The following is a 19,249-nucleotide window of genomic DNA, read 5'->3' on the forward strand; positions in this document are numbered from 1 at the left end:
AACTGACCTTTGAGCTCGGAATACATGATATACTTATGACCCCAGGGTCTTTCCCTGTCCTCTTTCTCCACCTGGAATGCCCATTCACCCCACTGTCTTTCCACAAAGCTTTCAAGCTCTAGTTTAAGTTTTCCAGACTGACCATTCTACCAAACCCCAAACATTTTAATTTTTTAATGAAACTACTATGTTTTTCACATACTTTTATCATTTGATTGTATAATAATAGTTATATAATTATATACTTTTATTTATTATAGTTACTTTATCTTTTGTCTGCAAAGAAGTTTCATTGAAAGGAATGTTAAGCTCCTTATGTTGAGGACTGTGTTTGTTTTTGTGTAACCCCTGAATTAGGCCTGGGTTCATCTGCATCCTCCAGGAAATGGGTTGGGGATTAAACAAGCAAAGATTTTATGAACAGAATCATCTTTGGGAGAAAACGAGGAGGGACCCAGGGGAGGCATGGTGAGCCATCAGCTCACAGGCCTGCAGAGCTGTTAGATAGAGGAAGAGGGCTGGTGACTGCCCTGCAGCATGCAGAAGGCTCAGCAAGATGACTGGGAGATGTTGAACCAAAGCTGACCTGCAAAGGAGTCCCCTGTGTCCCAGGAATGGGCCAGCCTCGGTAGCCCTGGAACCCCCATCACTGGCTGGGACCCATCCCTAGAAGAAGAAACCAGAGCACAGCATCCAGGGTTTGTCAGTTTTGCTTCCCAGAGTTGGAAGTTTCTAGGGTGCATCTTTATGGCTTCCATATCTTAACACAGGGCAGTGTTTGCCAAAGGACACACCCAGGTAAGCTCTCCCCTACAACCTGTGAGTGACTCCACAGTGAAGTTTAGATTCTTACCAAGCCTTCCTGTTCCCCCACACCCTGGTGTATACTTACTCTCCTACCTCAGCTCACCTCTGCCTCTCCACATTACAGCATGTAGCTCTTCTCATTATTCAGTCTGCTAGCAGACTTTCTGACCAACTGACCTCAGGAAGCCTCCTGTTCACCAGCCCCAAGTACCCTCCATCTCTGGATCCTGTTTGTCTTCTTTATACCTAATATTATCTAATTTGTCTTCACTACATGTCTCCCTAACTGGAATGTAAAATGATTAAGAACAGGGACTATGTTCCTGGCTGTGAAAGAGTGCTAGAACATAGTAGGTTTTCAATTATTATCTCTGGGACATTTAATTAGTAAATGTTTATTGAATAAATAAATGGTTAAATTATAGCGAAGGCTCTCTGTTATTTCTATGTTTATTTCTTCAGTACACAGTACTTATTTTAAGCATGTCCTTGGGTTTCAGTTGGGGCTAAGCGATGTCACTGGTATCAATTATAAATTCAGGAAACATAAAATCCCCCTTGTGCACTTCCTAATGATGCTCATGGTTTATCCAACACATGCTTTGAAGATGCTTACATTATAAGATGTGAATTTATGGCAGGAATCTGATTCCAAAGACATATTTTTCAAAGCTTGACTATTTTATGAGTCACTGGTCACTTAGGTGAATATCACTGATTCAGTTCTGATGGAGAATAACAAAATGCATGTTAATTAGCAGCATGGTAAACCGTGGCACTGAAGATGCACCAACTGAGTCGTAACTTTGCAGCTCTGATGGTATAGATTTATGTTACTCTCACTTTCTCTGCACCTCTCACCAAGCTCTAGAGAGTTATCTACAGGGGACAGTGTTCACCTTAGTGAAAGGACATGGATGACACAGCTGCCTCCATGATGATGGCTGGAAAAGTGGTGATGGTGTGGCTGAATTTATTCAATAAACAGGGGCTGTCTGTGGGAGGACTTCAGGCAAACACCAGAAATATAGCTCTTTTGCAGGTGCTGAAAGAGCATTTGCATTTTTTATTTAAAGGCAAACCCATCCCCTGGAGCAAATTAATGGAAATAATGCAAACTAGATTTTCTTTCTTCCATTGTATTAGGAATTCCATTCTATTCCTTCCTCAGCCAAATTTTGTTTTATTGTGTATGCGCAGTGCTGGGGATTGAACCCAGGGCCTCCTGTATGCTATGCATATTGGCCAAGCATCTGCTACTGGGCTGCACCTCCAGCCCCTCCATCCACTTCTCTGTGGAATGCCTTCTTCCTCTGACCATAACGGTATCCTCTGCCCTTTGACTAAGCTTTAGATAGGTGTCTAACAGGAGGCCCCTGACCTCCCTTTCCTTGAGCATTTACTCTAAATAATTTGCAGCTGTAATTTCTTTCTCTGCCCCACTGAGATGCTCAAGATTCTAATCTGCTACAACTCAGGAAAGGGTTCATTATCATCAAGAAATAAAGGTTTCCCTGTCTCCTTGGCTATGAGGGAGGATGGGAAACTAACTTCCCCCAAAGGGTCATTCATTCGAGCAGAGGACTAATCACACTGAAAACTCCATGTACTCCTCAATATCCTCCAGTACTTTCTTATTAGCTAATCCCAGCATGTTGGGTCTTCTGCCTTTTGTTTCAGTGGAGTTCAATCCTGCCTGTTTAATTCTGTCTGGTGTGATTCTCCCTTAATAAGTCACACTTGTCACTAAAAATTCCAAATCCTGTGTAGACATCTTGGATAACTCGCTTGATTGAGGATGAGTTAAGGATGGTCGGTGGCTCAGGGATTTGGTTAAAGGAGGAGGAGACCACTTCCTCTGCTGAAATCTTTAATGAAGAGAGAGAGAATGCATTTTGTGTAAAGTGAGTCACCCTCAGATGATTCCTTTGAGGAGACTGCAGAAAGAGGAAGAAGGAACAGCAGCGGGGTGGAAGGTGCATAGAAACTTGCCCTCTGGGTTCAGAATCATTACGCTGTTTATTCATTACACTTATCTCATGTTTGCTTACCTGTAAAACAGAGATAATTACAGATTTTTTTCTTGTCGGTTCAATTGATTCAATAAAACAGACCATATACATCAAGTGCTTAGAACAGATACAGGTGGTAAGTGCTTCATCAGTGTTAGTTATTATCACCTTCACCATGACCACTTCTGGTGAAATGACTTTAAACCAGTACTCATCCAAATTTGGGTCTCAAGTTTCTATCTGTAAAATGACACCTGTTAAGAAAAGGCCAAAACCCTTCCAGATTTAAGGTTTTCTTTGTGATTCTAATGAGGAAGCTGTCCATACACTTAACCAAGAGGACATCTGTCAGGCTAATGGCTGAGTGCCTTTAGTGCAGCCTGTGACATCCAGAAGGGGCAGAGAGAGGAAATAGAGCATCTGATGGAAAAGAAACCGAAGTCAGTCAATCAGGGTGATTTCAGACCATGGGCCCTGGGTCTAGGTGGTCTGGGTTGGAGGTCCAACTCTACCTCTTACTAGGCAAGTTATTTACCTCCAGGAGAAAATGACTAATAATATCACCTGCCTGGTAGTAGGCTTGATACGAAGAAGATTAAATGCATTAAATGCATTACCCGGACCAAGAAAAGAGGTGGGGGAGGAAAGAGAAGCACACAGCCACTCAATGGCCACCTGGAGGAGAAGCTGTACTCACTGATGGGGCCTAGTTAGGAAATTCTCAGCCCTTGTTTACTTTCTGCTACTATCTGGACTGATCAAGTCTCTTCAGGAGGAAGGGAGAGGAGAAAAATCATGAAATCTAATTCCTGGCCGGCCATGCATGGAATAGTGTCCTTGGCCCTTGGTTCCTCGACATGCTTGAAGTGGCCTACAAATGATTTTCAGGTTTTGAACATCAAACTGGCAAGAGGAGAAATGAAAAACAAAATATGACTCTCCACAGAAAGAAGAAGTCCCAAATTATCTCATCAGCATCAATTAATTTACAGAACTGGGGTCCTTGCTGCCCTTTCTCGGCCTTTCTCCTTCCCACCTTCTTGTTCTCTCTTTCGGCACAGCATATATTTTCCTCACCTAAATTTAAATCCTCTTTTCCAACTATTCTGTGATACATATGTACCCCTTCCATATTAATATTAAATGTTTGCCTTTTTACCCTCTCCTGATAACACCTTGTTCATATCCACCTGAACAGCTTTCTATGCAGAAAAAAAAACTTACCAAAATGGTATCAATCTGGATATATTGTTTTTATATCCCATTTCCAAGCAATGATCACACTTTTCCAGTTCAGCACATTTTCATTCCATCTAATGCTTTGACCACATTCAATTTCCCAGCTTGATCACAAAATTGTACTATACATCAGATTGTTCAATAGCCAGTCTACTGCTACAAGTGATATCCACTTATGACCCTTCCTTTGCTTTGCTTTTAGTCGAGTAGAGGGTTTTTTGTTTGTTCGTGGTTTTTTTGTATTTTTTTTTAAATGCTGACTTTTGAAAGAGATTTTTAAAAGTAATTTGATAATGGAAGATTTCTCTTAAAGTTGAACTTTCAAAAAATGCCGCAGCATTAGCTCTTTTCTTTTAGAACTGGTTTTAGCTATTCAAATGCTACCAGCATCTCAAGTGAAATGAACCAGCTTTACTCATAATGAAACCCAGCCTGTTCCTCTTAAGGTGAGTGAGCCAACAGTCTAAGTGCTTCAGACCAACTTCAAGAACATAGAACAGGGATGGAGATGTGGTTCAAGCAGTAACATGCTCGCCTGGCATGCACAGGACACTGGGTTCTGTCCTCAGCACCATATAAAAATAAAATAAAGATGTTGTGTCCACTGAAAACTGGAAAATAAACTCTCCCTCTCTCTCTCTCTTCTCTCTCTCTCTTTTAAAAAAAAAGAAAGAAAGAAAGAAAAGAAACAAACACAGAACAAACTCCTTCTTGGTCCTGTGGCCGCAGTTTTGTTGGTGAATCAAATTTCCCTAAAGGAGGAGACCAGAATCATCTCAGCTCTTTCTCAACTGTCCAGGTGAAAGTCTAAGCCAGAAAGACTCCCAGTGCTATGGTACCAGACATCCTCATCTGAGCATGGGGGCAGGGACAGATCAGCAAAGACAGGCACTCACCGTATACTGCAATGGTCTTTGTGTCCTGCAGAATGGCATTTCCGGTGGAGACCTGCACTGTGATGCTGTTCATTCCTTCTGAAGTAAATTTGAATGATATGCTTCCCTCCAAGGTGAGCAAGGGCTATAATAAATAGGAAACAGAGCAAGCAGAAAGCTGCTTAGTTAAAGTTGAAATAGCCGTGAACTAGCTGGTCAGTAACTCTGCAGGGGCTCTTCTTGGTACACTAGCATGGAACTTTCTATGCATCCCCATCACCTGAAATGCAGGCCAGAGGGGAGGCTGTCTATTGCAACAATGGCCCCATGTGATTCCATCCATTTTGGGGGGATTGGACACCTCTCTCCTGGTATCATCCTGACTCTAGACTGGAAAATCAACAGGTCTTTCTTGTTGATGGGTTACATGTCTCTCTTTTTTCACAATCTATTTTGATCAAGAACATGTTTTAATCCAAGCACACTTTCAAATCAAACAAGAAAGGGGATCTCTTATTAATCTAAACTTAATAGCAGCCACAGAAAATCTATACATTGCCAAACATTCATCTCTAGGCTCTACCATTATATGAAATTCCAATGGAACACAGCAACCGTGGACACTTAAATTGGACAATAGATAGAAATGGGAGGTGTGGCGGCTCCCTGTGAGAAGCACCATCAACAGTTTCCTGGAAGTAGCTTCCGTGAAAATAAGTAGTTATTGGATTGTGGTTTCAGGACTCAAGAAAGAAAGAAAAAAAAAAAAAACAAGTATTGGAGGAGTGCTGTAAAATAAGCAGATGCCAAGTTTCTAGAAGAAAAAATTATTAATCTGCTGACCTCCCATGACTCACTCCTCACAAATATTTCTTTCCCATCTTAATTAGTTCTAAAATCAAAATTCATTTAATTTCCTGTATGGTGAAGGGCAGACTAAAGTCCAGCATAAGAATTATTTTTAATAGGGTAGGCTGAGAATTTTGTTTTATATTAAAATTAAGAAAAAAAATAATAGGAGGCAGAGAAGAAAGTTGTTTAGTGCTTTCACAGTCTATACCAGCTTTCAGGCAAATAGCATTGATTTCTCCTTTCTCACTATGGTCAGTGGGCCCAATGGGCTACATTTGCATGCATAGCTTCAGAAGAAATCAAGGAGCTTCTTTTGTACTCTGTTGTGCAGCAGTGGGGGCAAGAGCTTCCTTCCCTATAAGGCTTGCAGCAGGTCTAGGTGCAAGAGAGCTCTCCTCCCTGCATGTGCACAGCTATGTTAAAGCCAAAATTCAGTTATCAAAATCAAGTTTTTACTAAAATGAGGTGTATAGCATTGGAAGAGCAAAGCCACAGAGTGAATGTAACTCTTGGAAGATGATACAGTGTCCCTGTCCAGGGAGGTTCATCTGAGTGCCCTTTTGGGAAGGGATGCTTTGGGCCTTAATCCCACTATTTTACTGACATTTGGAAGTATTTAATCTTCTGAGAATGGAATGAGTTCAAAACTGACAAAGACCATGCAGCCTGGAGGACAGGAAGGAAAATGAATAAAGGGAGCAGAAGGCCTGGGATTTTGCGTCTCTATGAAGCACCTAGAAGAGATTGGAGGAAGCTACTTCTGCTGTAGCAGCCTCACTCTTCTCACCTGAAAAAGGAAGAACTAAGAGTAAATGAAGGTTAAGGTCTCTACTGGTTTTAAAATTATTGCTGACTTTTGAGTACCAGGATATTTACAGAAAACATAAAAAATGAAGCTGACCTAAAGAAAGGACCATGTCTGATTTAGGATGAGAGGTCATTTTGTGTGTGTGTGTGTGTGTGTGTGTGTGTGTATGTGTGTGTATGTACATGCATTTATGCGGCAGTGGGGAGGGGGTTGTAATGGATATGGGTTGCCTCTTTGTAATGAGATACTTAACATAGACCGCCTGCTGGCCCTGCAGCTAGGGCTCCCCCTGAACTCTTGCATTCATAAGCCATATTCCCTTCCATTTGGCTTCAGCCAGCATAAGCTGAGCCTCAGTCACCAGCCCTGTACAGAAGGCAGACTCACCTCCGTGTTGTTTCCATACCACCACTCATAAGTGAGGGTGCCCACTTGGCTGCGCCACAGCACTGCAGTTGCATTGACCTCCTTGTTCTTTGTGGTGACAAAGGGAAGAGATAAGTGCACATGCTCCAAGGGACCTAAAACACAAGAAAAAGAGGGGCCATGGAGAGGAAAGAGCTTCAGCTGTTCTGCCTTCCCTGCTCTGAGAGAACACATATTTACTCAGAAGCCTCGCAAACATCACAGCCACCTTCCCTAAGGGAAGTGCCTGGTGCTCTCACCACTTTGGAGAACAGAAATATATTGCAAACAAAGTCATTTTGTCATTTTGTATTTACAGATCTTACTTCCAGGTCTATAACCTGAGTTATAGATGTGTGAAAGTTAAAAAAAATTACAAGTAGTTTATGAAGTCCTTAAATGAACAGACAAGATTTCACAGGGAGATGCAAGGTCTTTCCAAGAAATTATAGCCTTGGTGATAAACCAGAATCATGGGGACCTGCCGAGAATCATATTGGGGTGAGAAGTATGCAAATCCCCAAATCATTCCACAAGTAATTTTTCTTTATTATTTTTGCATTTCAAAGGTGTGTATAGGTGTGCCTGTGTGTGTGAGCATGTGAATGGGAATCTGCCTGGTAAGCATGGAACACACTATATTTGGGGCTGAGTTAGGCTTGCCCAGGAAAGAGGCATACAGGAAGGGCTCTGTGCCAGTGTGCTCCGGGCTTTGGAACATGCCCCTTGGTCTTGCCATCATTGATTGTGCAGATCTTGCCAATGCCACTCACACTTTTCCCCCAGCAGGCACACCTTTGCCTTCTGCAGGGCCTGTGCTTATACACCTTTCTCATGGCCCTGTCAGCCTTCAGGTTTCAGTTCCAGCATCACCTCCTCTGTGATGCTCTCCCTGTCATTGTGTCAATGACAAATAGGACACCTTGTTAGTGAGTCATGGTCATTCATTCAATCAATAATTCTTAAGCACTTGTCATGGTTTAGATATGGGGCATCCCCCAAAAGCTGATGTCTGAGAAAATGCAAGAATTGTTCAGATGCAGAATGGTAGAATTGGGAGATACAATCTGATCAGTGAATTAATCCACTGATATGGATTAACTGGACAGTAACTCTGAGCAGGTAGGGTATCCTTGAAGGAGGTCGGTCACTGGGGTGAGCCATTAGGGTTTATATTTTGTCCCTGGGGAGTCAAGATCTCTCTGCATCCTTGTTGCCAGATCCTGAACTAGTTTCCTCTGTCATGATGTTCTGCCTCATCTTGGGCCAGAGCTATAGAGTAAGCCATCTATGGACTGAGACCTCTGAAACTATGAGCCCCAAATAAACTTCCTCTCTTCAACATTGTTTTTGCCAGGTCCTTTGGTCACAGTGATGAAAAAGCTAACTAAACAGTACTGTTAGGTATTGAGTATAATATTAGGTACCAGAGATATTTAGCACTTAATAAGCTTAGGTAATTTTAAGGGAAAAAGTTATTGAAAACATAAAGCAGGGATAATTTTGATGGAGTGGTTAAAGAAGCCTTCTCAGAAGAAATGATGTTTGAACAATGGCCTGGATAGAGTGAAAGATTATACCAAGTGTCTGTTTGTGATGCTCCAGTATAAGACCTTGAGGAGAAGATACGCTTTCCATGTCAGCCAACCAGCAAGGATGCAAGAACAGCTAAGTGGAAAAATGGAGGGAAACGTGTAGCCGAGCAGGTCCATCAGGGTTCAAGGACACACAGCACATTGGCCTTGTAGGCTCTGAAGTACATATATATGGGCTTGTATAAGTTTATCCTTGCATGTATATACATTATACCTCCATAAAAGTGTGACATTTTTCAGAGTTGCCTGACCTCTTGTCTTTACCTACTTTTCATGGGTATAAAATACCTGGGGTTTTGCTGTCCAGAACCCTAACCATTAAGCATCTCTGTTCTGCACAGAGGGTGAAGTCTTCCCTAAAGGAGCCACAGAGTAAAATTCCACCCTATGGAAGTCCCCAGTTGATGGTTCTGCTCAAAGAGCTAAACAAATTGGTAGATGCTGCTCTATATATAGGTGCCTGCGATGCACAAAAGGGACAGCAGGTGGCGCTGCATCTCTCCATATGAATATTCCTGGCAAGTTGGTTGAGAGAATTAGGAATTACTTGGGTGAATTGGGTTTCCCTATCCTTTTTTTGTATTGCCTTCCTATGCTGCAGGAAACAGCTGATGTCTGTGAGACTGAACATTTTGTGTGTGTGTGTGTGTGTGTGTGTGTGTGTGTGTGTGTATACACGCACACTGCTATGATCTCCCTCTAGCATTTATGTCCTGAAGACTTCTGAATATTTAATTAAATATTGCAAATATGTAATATTCTTATTTATCTGAAGTGATTTTCAAAAAGACACTAGAAGAAGTAAAGGGGATTTGAACTATAAGGAAGAAATTCCAAAATCAGACTTTCTCAAACTTCAGCATATATAAGAAGCATACTACTGTGTTCAAAGCACACTATGATACTACATTTCCTGTTATCTTAATTTTGTAGGTTAGGGATAGAACCCAGAAAAAGAAAATTACTATTTAATTTTGAGCAGCTGGTTCATTCAACCACACTTAAAAAAAAAAAAAAAAAAAAAACCTGTTCTGATTTGCCAGTCAATATAATGATGGCATGATAGTTGCAAAGCCACACGTTTTTTTCAAGCCATATGGATGACTTTACCCTAAAGGTGGGGCCAGAGAGATATCTTCAAATTGCTCCTATGTAAGGGAGCAGTTAAGGAAATGGTTTGAGGAAGAACTAGAACATCTACCTCATCTTCTTTCACCTCCCATCCTGCAAGTTTGCAGAGTCTTCAATGATTTTTTTTCTGCAAGATGGTTGTGATAGGGCAGCTTTCTGAGAAAAATCTGCATGCCCTCTAAAATCTCTGCCCCATCCAGCTGAAGGCAATGCTGGCCGCAGCATGTGTCTCATTAGTTTGCAAAACAGCAGAGCATAGTGAATACTATCCCCAAGGAATTTCCAACTGTCAGCCTTCAACAAATTACCCAGGTGCTCTGTGAGAGCAGAGCAGCTGGCCCATTCCTGCATGCATTAAAGCAGGAACATGGGCTCCATTTGTTTTTGATGACCCTTGCAAACCCATATTGAAAAACCTCTGATTTGGAATAAAATCACCTTTCTGCACTGGAGATTGGAGAGAATGTGTATGTAAGACAAGAAATGGGTTTTCTGGTGTTGACAGATGGGGGAGTCAGTGGGACAGAGGCAGAGAGGAGGTTAGCAAGCTTTGTGGCTAGTTCTGTAGCTCAGAATCCATGAAGTCCAAATGCACATGCTACTTTAAGATGATGGAAAACCAAATGTTGTTAGTTGACAGGGTACTGCTTGATAGATCTTTTGAGAATAAGATGTGCTTCCATTTGATAGAGAAGAAAATCTAGGTTCAGTGAGACAGAGTAATATGACTAGCATTTGGACTTAAACAGCACATCAGAAACTCTGACCAGTACTTTTAAAAACTTTTCTCTCACAAAGCCAACTCTGTCCCCCACCTGCACTTAGGCACTAAAAATCACTTACTACACCTCCCAGGCATTAGAAGTTTGGCAGTGTGACTCAGTGCTACTCTTATTGTGACTTCCTTTTATTGTAAAACAGTGCCAAAATCAGAGAGCTTCTCCAATCTTTGTTTTCTCTACCTGAAAGAAAGGGCCTAAGTCATTAATTATGGTACAGATGCGAAAACAGACAAAAGCACCCCAGAGACTTTAGAAGAGGTGCTGAGCTAATGTGTCAGAACCTGTGGACCCTGCTGAGGTGTGGGTATTAGGTTAATGTGAGCTACAAACAGCTTTAAATGTGATCCTGCTTTAACACAATCTGTATATAAGAGTGAATTCTCATCCCCAAGGCCAAGCTCAGAAAGGGGTTCCATTAATATGAGGAGGTGGGCTTACCCAACAACTTCACCCAAGAGGAGTCTGAGAGATTAAAGTCAGAACACAAACATTCAATCACAAATCATCTCCTGCTATTTTACCTGATCAACCAGGTTGATGGAATGAAAAAAAATGCAGAGGAACAAAGAAACTCATTTCTTTTAGAAGCCTTGGGCTTTGGCAGGCCTTAATCTTGACAGAGGTCAACTATCTATTATTTTCCTTCCCTGGATTTAGGAAATCTGGGACGATCCTTAGGGGAAGCAGTAGATCCCTCAAGGGATCTGATCATGTACAGAAATGAGAAAAAGTGCCCAGGGGCACAGGGAGGTTGAGCCAGGGAGGACTCAATGGGAGGCCCTGAGAAGCGGAGATCAGAGCCACTCCTGAATTCTAGGTCCAGAGTTGTACATGACTGGAGTGAGGTGCATGCATAATAGATACATGAGAAGTGGACTGCAGCTCCATTTCCCAAGGAGGGTCACTGTCTAGTAGAAACCCACCCTCACAGAACAAGTTCTAGGGAATGATAAGCTACTAGAAAGGCCACCATTCTCAGCAAATGGACTGTCATTTGTGTCACAAGACATTTTTTTGTTACCAATAATTAATGTTTGTTTGTGGTGTACCTTCAGAGATTTTTAGATTATTCTCATGATCATCCCTTTATTGCCATCAACACTGATGGACAGGAGGTATTGTGTCTTGGCTATATGAGATGGAGGGGAACCTGTGCAATGCATCTTAAACCTGCATAGTTGTGTAGCAAGGAAGCTACTTCTAACCTAAACACTCATGTGTCTTTAGGATGTCTGCCAAGGTATGGAGGGAGAGAATACCTGCTGATGGAGACAGTTCCTGCAGCCCCAAGCCACCCTTCACACTGACCCTAACTTTAGTGATCAAGAACTGGAATTCCTGAGATTGGCAGGCCTGAGTCTGGGGCCTGGCTCTGTTAGGTAGTACATCAGCTACCTCAAACAATTCACTTTTAGCTCTGTGGTCCTTTGCAAAGCAGGGTTTCTCACTGCTTCTACTTCATAGGATTGTTTTGAGAAGTGTGGTAATACACATAAAGAGCTTATAGTGCAAAGCTTACCTGGCATACAGAGGAAGAGCTTAATAAGGTGTAGCCAAAGTGGGAGAGACAGTTAGCAAAGTGGGAACCCTGTCTAACTCTGTTTAGACCCAAATTAGGGAGTGTGTGCTTTCTCAGAGAACCCCAACCATGAGTGTACAATAGGCAAAGATGGAGAAGAAGTAATACATTTGGAGTCTTCAGCAACCACACTGTCTCTTGGGCATCCCTAAATAGTCCTGTCCTTTCACACAGTTTTTATATTATTCTTATTATTTAAAGACAGAGACCTAGATGTCACTTTCATTATTCTTATTTTGTTCCCTGGACAAGGTGCAGGGGAGAGGTATAGAGTATTGCCAGGCCTTAATACTCTTTCTCTGGGGACTTGAAATTTGTGCTAAGCCTTAATGTAAAGAAATTACTTTAATGTAAACTATTTTTCTAAGAACCAAAATGAGTCTGAGGACTGTGGGGGACAACTTCATGCATACGATATTTATGACACACAATATACCCAACATAATTTAGTTGTTATCTCATTACAGCCAGCCGTGCCTTCTGATTCCTCAATGGGGAAAAGCTACAGCGTGTCTTGGAACTCTTTCCTAGGGTAGCTTTCTTAACACTCATAACACTCTTTCCCTCCATATCACCTTCTCTGGAATACCAAACCATCATTAGACAGTAGCCCAGAAATCACATTAAAAAGAAAAAAAAAGGAGTGAAAATGTAAAAAGGATGATTTTTAGCAAGACATAACTTGGAAAACTGAAATAAGTGGCTAGGGGAGCAATTCCTTTGCCTGAGCTAGTTTGATTGAACTGTGCATTTCTTTGTTTCTGACCATTTGTAACCAAAGAGCTGGTGGTGGGGGGCAACTCATGCCATGTTTCAACTGAGAAGTTCTGAAAATTGCCCAGATTCAGACCCACACGCAGGTCCTATATCTCTGGGGTATCTGGAAGAAATAATCTCACTGCATTTATAATTTCAAGCAATTCAGATTCCAAGATGGCTCAGATTCCCCTCGTGGATTTTCTTTTTACTTTATCTCTACTTTGCCCTCTGACTCATTTTCTTCCCCCCCCTCTGCTAAAATGTAACTCCTGTGTTTCTTCTGGATAAGTAATGTGGGATCACATTTTAAAAGAAAACAAATTTAAGCTATGCCATAAGCCAACAACAGTAATAACATACAAGTTACATGTAAGTACAGGACGGCGCTGTCAGACCCCAGACTGTTGTCCACCTGCATGGTCACTCGGAAAATGCGCATGTTCTGATAGATGTGTTTGATCTCATCTTCCATGGACCTGAGATTGACGTAAGACACTGCAATGCCATCACCAAAGTCCACTTGGATGAGTGTCCACTGGACATCACCCTGCAAAAGAGCCCAGAGTCAGCAGAAATGGAGTCAGAGCTTGGCTGCACTTTCTAGCGGCCTGGGGCTTTGTTTTGGTCCTGACTCCTCCAACAGCTGGGAACATCTGTCTGTTTTGATAGAATCCCTCCTGACACTCCCTGGCAGACAGGAATTTGCTAAGATGGATACTCTCCAAACATGTAGGGCACCAACTACCAGAAATTTCAAGGCTTTGGAGATTAACAGTGTTTGATTATCAGGTTCAATTCGATATTCAATTACTCAAGAAGGCTTTGTTAACAGTCTTATCATCCACATCAATAAAAGTTGCACCCAGGTGGTTTCAAAAATTCAGCCTACCTGTTGTGGTCACCAGGTACCTCCTGCTTCTCCTGAATCATCCTCTTTGTTTCTGGTTCCCTAACCATGTTGGAGGAAGGGTAGAGGACACCTAGCCTGACATCAGATAGGACACTGAATTCTCTTAAAATTCAGTATTTTGTATTAAGAAAATGGTCTCATTTTAGTATTCACAGAATCTGAGTCTGGAAAAAAGAACAGGGACAGTTCAAATGCCTTGACAGATGAAGACTACAAAGTCTACAGAGGTTTCATCATCCACTCAGGTTAACACAGCTAGTAACTGGTGGACCAGGATTCTGACCTGGTCCTCTGGATTTTGGTTCATCCATTTCAACATACCACTGTGAGTAAAGTTGAAGCCCCTGAAGCTTGAATCCCAGTGTGTTATTAACAAGCTAGATGACTTCATACATGGGGTCTATCATTCAGCCTGCTTTGGCCTCAGTTACCAAATCTATGAAATGGACACAATACTACCACACCATCTTAACTCAAAAGATTCTTAAAAATATGTAGATAATTAGTAATCCATAAAGTGTTACACAAAAATCAATGACTATAAAAACAACACAGCTGTAAAAGACCTACAATACTTCTGCAAAGATGGACTGGGATTATATGACTCTAAATCTCCCATGAGCAGACAGAAGGTAAAGTCTCTAATCCAAAACCTCAGACCTCTTTAGTTTCTCAAGAAGCAAAGTTCCTTAGACCAAATTGGCAAAACAACAAGAACTAAAAACTTCTTTCACACAGTCCATCTTTATCAAACCATGTTTCATTCTTTTTGATAGTCTTTTCCATTTTCAGATAAAAAGAAAAAGAAAAAAATACCTTTAAACTAGAAATGCCTTTTTGATTAAGTAAGGTTTATATGGTATCACATTTTTTGAAAAGGCCAAATTTAAAAGCTGATGGTTAAAGGATTATTTCATACCAAAGGAAAAGCAGTTCAAATCCTAGGAATCTGTGTGACCTACTCCTCTGATCTATGCCTAGCCGAGCACTGTTGAGGGGCACACAGCAGCTAACACTCATTGAGAACCTAGTACAGCTCTCAGGAAACACACAGGCCAAAGTCCTCCCCTGGGGTGGAAAAAGAAACTCGACTCAAAAGTATGAAGCAAACATCCACAAGCTCAAGCATTGTGCGATTACTTGAAGTCCCTTCACTAATAAATATAAATGTCAACTATTCTTGCTAACTTGTCCTTTGCTTGGGCAACCAGAGTGGACTAATGAATACATCTTTCTGTTTCTGGTGAGCTTCCGTCTCCAGGTCTTCTGGGTTTTTGACAGAGTAGTTGGGAAGCCAACCCTAGGTGTGTGCTGAGGGGAAAAGACCACTTTTTGAAATGAGGGTCTGGGGTAAATATCAGGGGTAGATGGGGTTCTCCAGGGCATTCAACAAGCAGTGGAGTGGGAGAGGGAGAGAGACAGGCTTTGTGGGGACAAAGAAGGCGTCAGACAGGGGCCATCGCTTACAAGAGGATGGAGGGGAGATTTCCACCTACAGCTAACTCTGCTTCATTCTCCCTTGAGAGAGAGACAAACAGAGAGTGAAGGAGAGAGAAGCCACCCACAGAACCGGCAAGACTAAAATGTCAGCCAACATCATTTCAGTCTACATTGGTGTGAATTTCCTGTTAGGTATTCACTATTTTCCTTTAGTTGGCCTTGACTTAGACCTCTTGTCAATTACATAAACCCCTCCAAGTTCTATCTGTCTGGATTTCATGTGGTCCTTTGGCTTGATAATATTCTGACATCTTGATTTATGATAAAGTTCTCTATGCATACAGTTGGTGAAAGAAGGGAGTTACTCAATGTTTACATGAATGCAGCGATAAGCATCTCTAATGGAAAATGTTTTAAATATTTTAAAATGTTGAGGCCCAAACACTATCTAAGACCACAGCAGAATCAGGTTCTTAGAAGATCCATTTACCTATCTAGATGTATGTACATATATCTAGATAGACATATATCTAACCTTAATATACATATATATCTCCTAAACACACACACACATTCTGCAGGGAGGTAAATATTAACCAAATCGACAATACAAACATGGCCTGAGATTTCATGAGCTTCCACATCATTAGTGAGATAAATGCATTTTAAATAATCACACCAGAAAGAAAAAGGCATGAAGGAGTGTCTTGGGGCATGGTGAGTTCATACAGTAAGGAGAGCTGCAAAGCTCATGAACTGGGAACTTCAGGGAAGTCTTCCCAGAGAAAATGATAACTGAGCTGAGAAAACCTGAAGGAAGAAAATAAATTAACCAAATGAAAAAACTGAGTGAGAGAGTGGGAGGTGAGGGAGGCGATGAGAAAGAGAGAAGGAAGAAGAGTGGAAGGCTCTGTGGCAAGGGGAGATGGTACAGTGGAAACAGGTAAAGGAGACTGAAGAAGAAAGAGTTGACAAGAGCATCTTGTAAAATGAGGCTGGCGAGGAAACACAGGCCTTTGGGGACTTGAGGGTCCAGTTTCTGAATATGACCTTTCCTCTAAGAGCAATGGACAGCCATTAAAGTGTGCCAAGCAGAAGTTTGGGGTAAGATGCATGGTGATATATGATCTCTCCAGCTACTATGTGGAGGATGAAATGAAGGGGGTCATGTATGCTGGGAAGCTAATGAGCAGGCAATTTGGGGTAGATAATGGCAGACTGAAAACAAAAGCTGCCTCATGAAGTTACATGCATCTCTCTGAAAACTAACTCACAAATAGTTTATTGGTGTCATAATCAATTATTCTGAGCATTTAACAGCAGTATCTCTTATAGATATTTTTTTGAATGTTGATGCCCAACTACTCCCAAGAACCATGATTCATGATTTCTGGGGAGGATGCTCAGTCTTGTTGCAGATCTAGAAGGTCCCCCACTACATGGGGCTGTACTCAGGGTTGAGGCCCTCTGGTTCAGACTGTTGAATGGCAGGCCTTCTTGTGATTGGATTCATCCAAAGATGAATATAGTATAGCACAAAATGATGCTATTCTTATTAGATTTTAATGTGATGATAAAGTTTCTTCAGGATGCTCTAGGATTTGAAGTGCTAAAGGTGCATTAATAAAGCTGGGAACGAAAGGACTAAACTCCCTGTTGGTGGAATACGGCACAATCACTCACAGAAGTTCTGGGATATGTGCAGTCAAGATTAGCTGCCTTCTCTAGGAAAAAGAGTCGCTGTCTGATACCACACTCATTTGCAAACTCCTAAAGGCTGGAATGTATTCTGTTAATGTCTGGATTCAGATAATTATTTTTAATGCAGTTTGATTGTTGTGCATTTAAAATGTGCTTATCAAAATGGTAATTTTTAACATATTATCTCATTTAGTCGTTAAGATACCTGGGAGATTGAAAGGACAGATGCAATTTCTCTTTGATATAGTAGGAAACGGGGGCAGAGACATGTTAAATAAGATTCCTAGAGTCACACAGCTATTAAGAGTTTTATAGAGGCGTTTTAGACTGTCCATTTAGCACAGTTTTCTCTGAGTTTCTTCAGGTGAGAGTTCCTAATAATACCTTTCAGGGTGAGAGAAAGATGATAAGATGAGGCTTCACTTTCTTCTCTTGTTTGACTCTATTCGCAGCTTTGACCATTTTCTCCTTGGTCAACATTTTGACTTAGACACTTCTAACTCAAGAAGGGTTGGCCCCAGTGAAGCAGTATCATGCTCAAGCCATAGAGAAGATAGAGAATATGAGAAAGACTCAGTTTCCATAATCCATGGTTGGGGAAACTTTATATATAATTGAGAGTTACTTGAATTTAATGAATGAAAGCCATTGTTTCTGCACCTGAACCCAGGCCAGCAAACCCCTGGACTATCACAGAAAATTCTTTACATCCAAAGCCCTTTAGTCACCTGCCCTAATATAGACGCAGAACTGAGAAGACTGGCTCAAATAAGTGCCTGGCAAAAGCAGAAAAGCCACAAAAAATCCAGATGGGGATTCTCCAAGGGCATCACTGACTTATGCAATAGAAAAACAAATGTATCAATCAGCCACAATGAAGCCCAGATTAACCGAAGCAGTGAAAGGTGTGTGAGTCTATCAGATTCTGTGACATAGACTCAGAGAAAAAAATAAATGGCATAGTAACTCCGCACTAAGGCCTCAGTCCAGAAGCAAGACACAGAGATACAAGGAAGTGTCAGAGACACACTGCATGAAACCAAGCTCATTGTCAGAGTATGACAGTAGGCTTAACTCAGGTTTCGGTAACATTTTGTCTCCGAAGGAGCTTAAAGATCATCCGACAAAAACTGCAATGTAGAGACCGAGTTCGTACATCCCATTTCATTAAAAATAAACAAAAAATGTCACAGTGTATATACCATAAGTCTAAGTGGGTGGGTATGAGAACAAAGAAGGGTGTTAACCAATGTAACCATACTGATTACTCTGGCCTAGGTGGTGTAAAGGAAGGGGCCCGAATACAACAGGAGGTCTGAAAGACAGGGGAGAAAAGTGGGGAAATGGTGATCCCATTAGATTTAAAAGGGGGATAGAAGCATTGCAAATCACAATATTTTATCTCCACTATTACCATAAGTATTGAAATATTGATTAAATATATGGGACCTAAGCAGAATGTGACACCGATATTATATTTCATGATGAAACATAGTCAACTTTAGTTTGGGTGTCTGTTGTTATTTAAGTATTCTTGTGACCACAAATTAGGACCAAAATAAGATGGTCGAATGAGACAGCCATCATTACCCTAGGTATGTGTATGACTGCATGAATGATGTGACTCTACTTAGTGTACCACCAGACAAGTCAACAATTGGGCTCCATTGTGTACAATAAATTGAAGAGCATTCTGCTGTCATGGATAACTAATTAGAACAAATAAAAAAAAATTTTAAAAAGAAAAAAAAAAAGACCAAAATAAAAAATCCTTATGCTGCACTGAGCATCCTAAACAGAAATCATAGACCTCAGCCCTTTATCCTATGGCAATCTTTAGGCAGGGAGCAAGTCACTCAGCATTACCTAGCATACAACTCCAGGTAGGCAGACCCAGGTTAGCAAGATCTTGATAAGTGGGAAAGGAGAAAACTATGGAGCAAAGTGTCCTGTGTAAGGTCCTTGCTTAGCATCTGGCTGGCCATCTTAAGTGACAGCCACCATTTTAAGAAACATTTCACTTTCCAACCCAAGGTTGTTTCTGAGAAAGGCTCATAACTCCCTCGTAACAATCCTGAAACTTCACAAACTTACACACACACACACACACACACATGCACACACACACACACACACACACACACACACACACAGCATCAGGACCCACCTGGCTGTCTAATCCCTGAGACCACCCCATAAAAGTCCAAATCCCCAAGCCTGTTTTGCCTCTCTCCATCTATGGAGAGATGTGCCTTTATTTGTTGGCTCTGACAAATAAAATCCCATGTGTATCTCTGCCTGGTCTCCATCTTTCATTTCTCGTTTTCCTGTCTCCCCGTTCCTCGCTTTCCTTT

General features: G+C 41.4%; 1 pseudogene; it reads right to left on the reverse strand.

The window, feature by feature from the left end:
- Nucleotides 1-19,249, reverse strand: part of LOC143387327 (VPS10 domain-containing receptor SorCS1-like) — a 64,331-nt pseudogene that overhangs the window by 31,501 nt on the left and 13,581 nt on the right.

Source organism: Callospermophilus lateralis, unplaced genomic scaffold, assembly GCF_048772815.1.
Source record: "Callospermophilus lateralis isolate mCalLat2 unplaced genomic scaffold, mCalLat2.hap1 Scaffold_260, whole genome shotgun sequence".
Classification (NCBI taxonomy): domain Eukaryota; kingdom Metazoa; phylum Chordata; class Mammalia; order Rodentia; family Sciuridae; genus Callospermophilus; species Callospermophilus lateralis.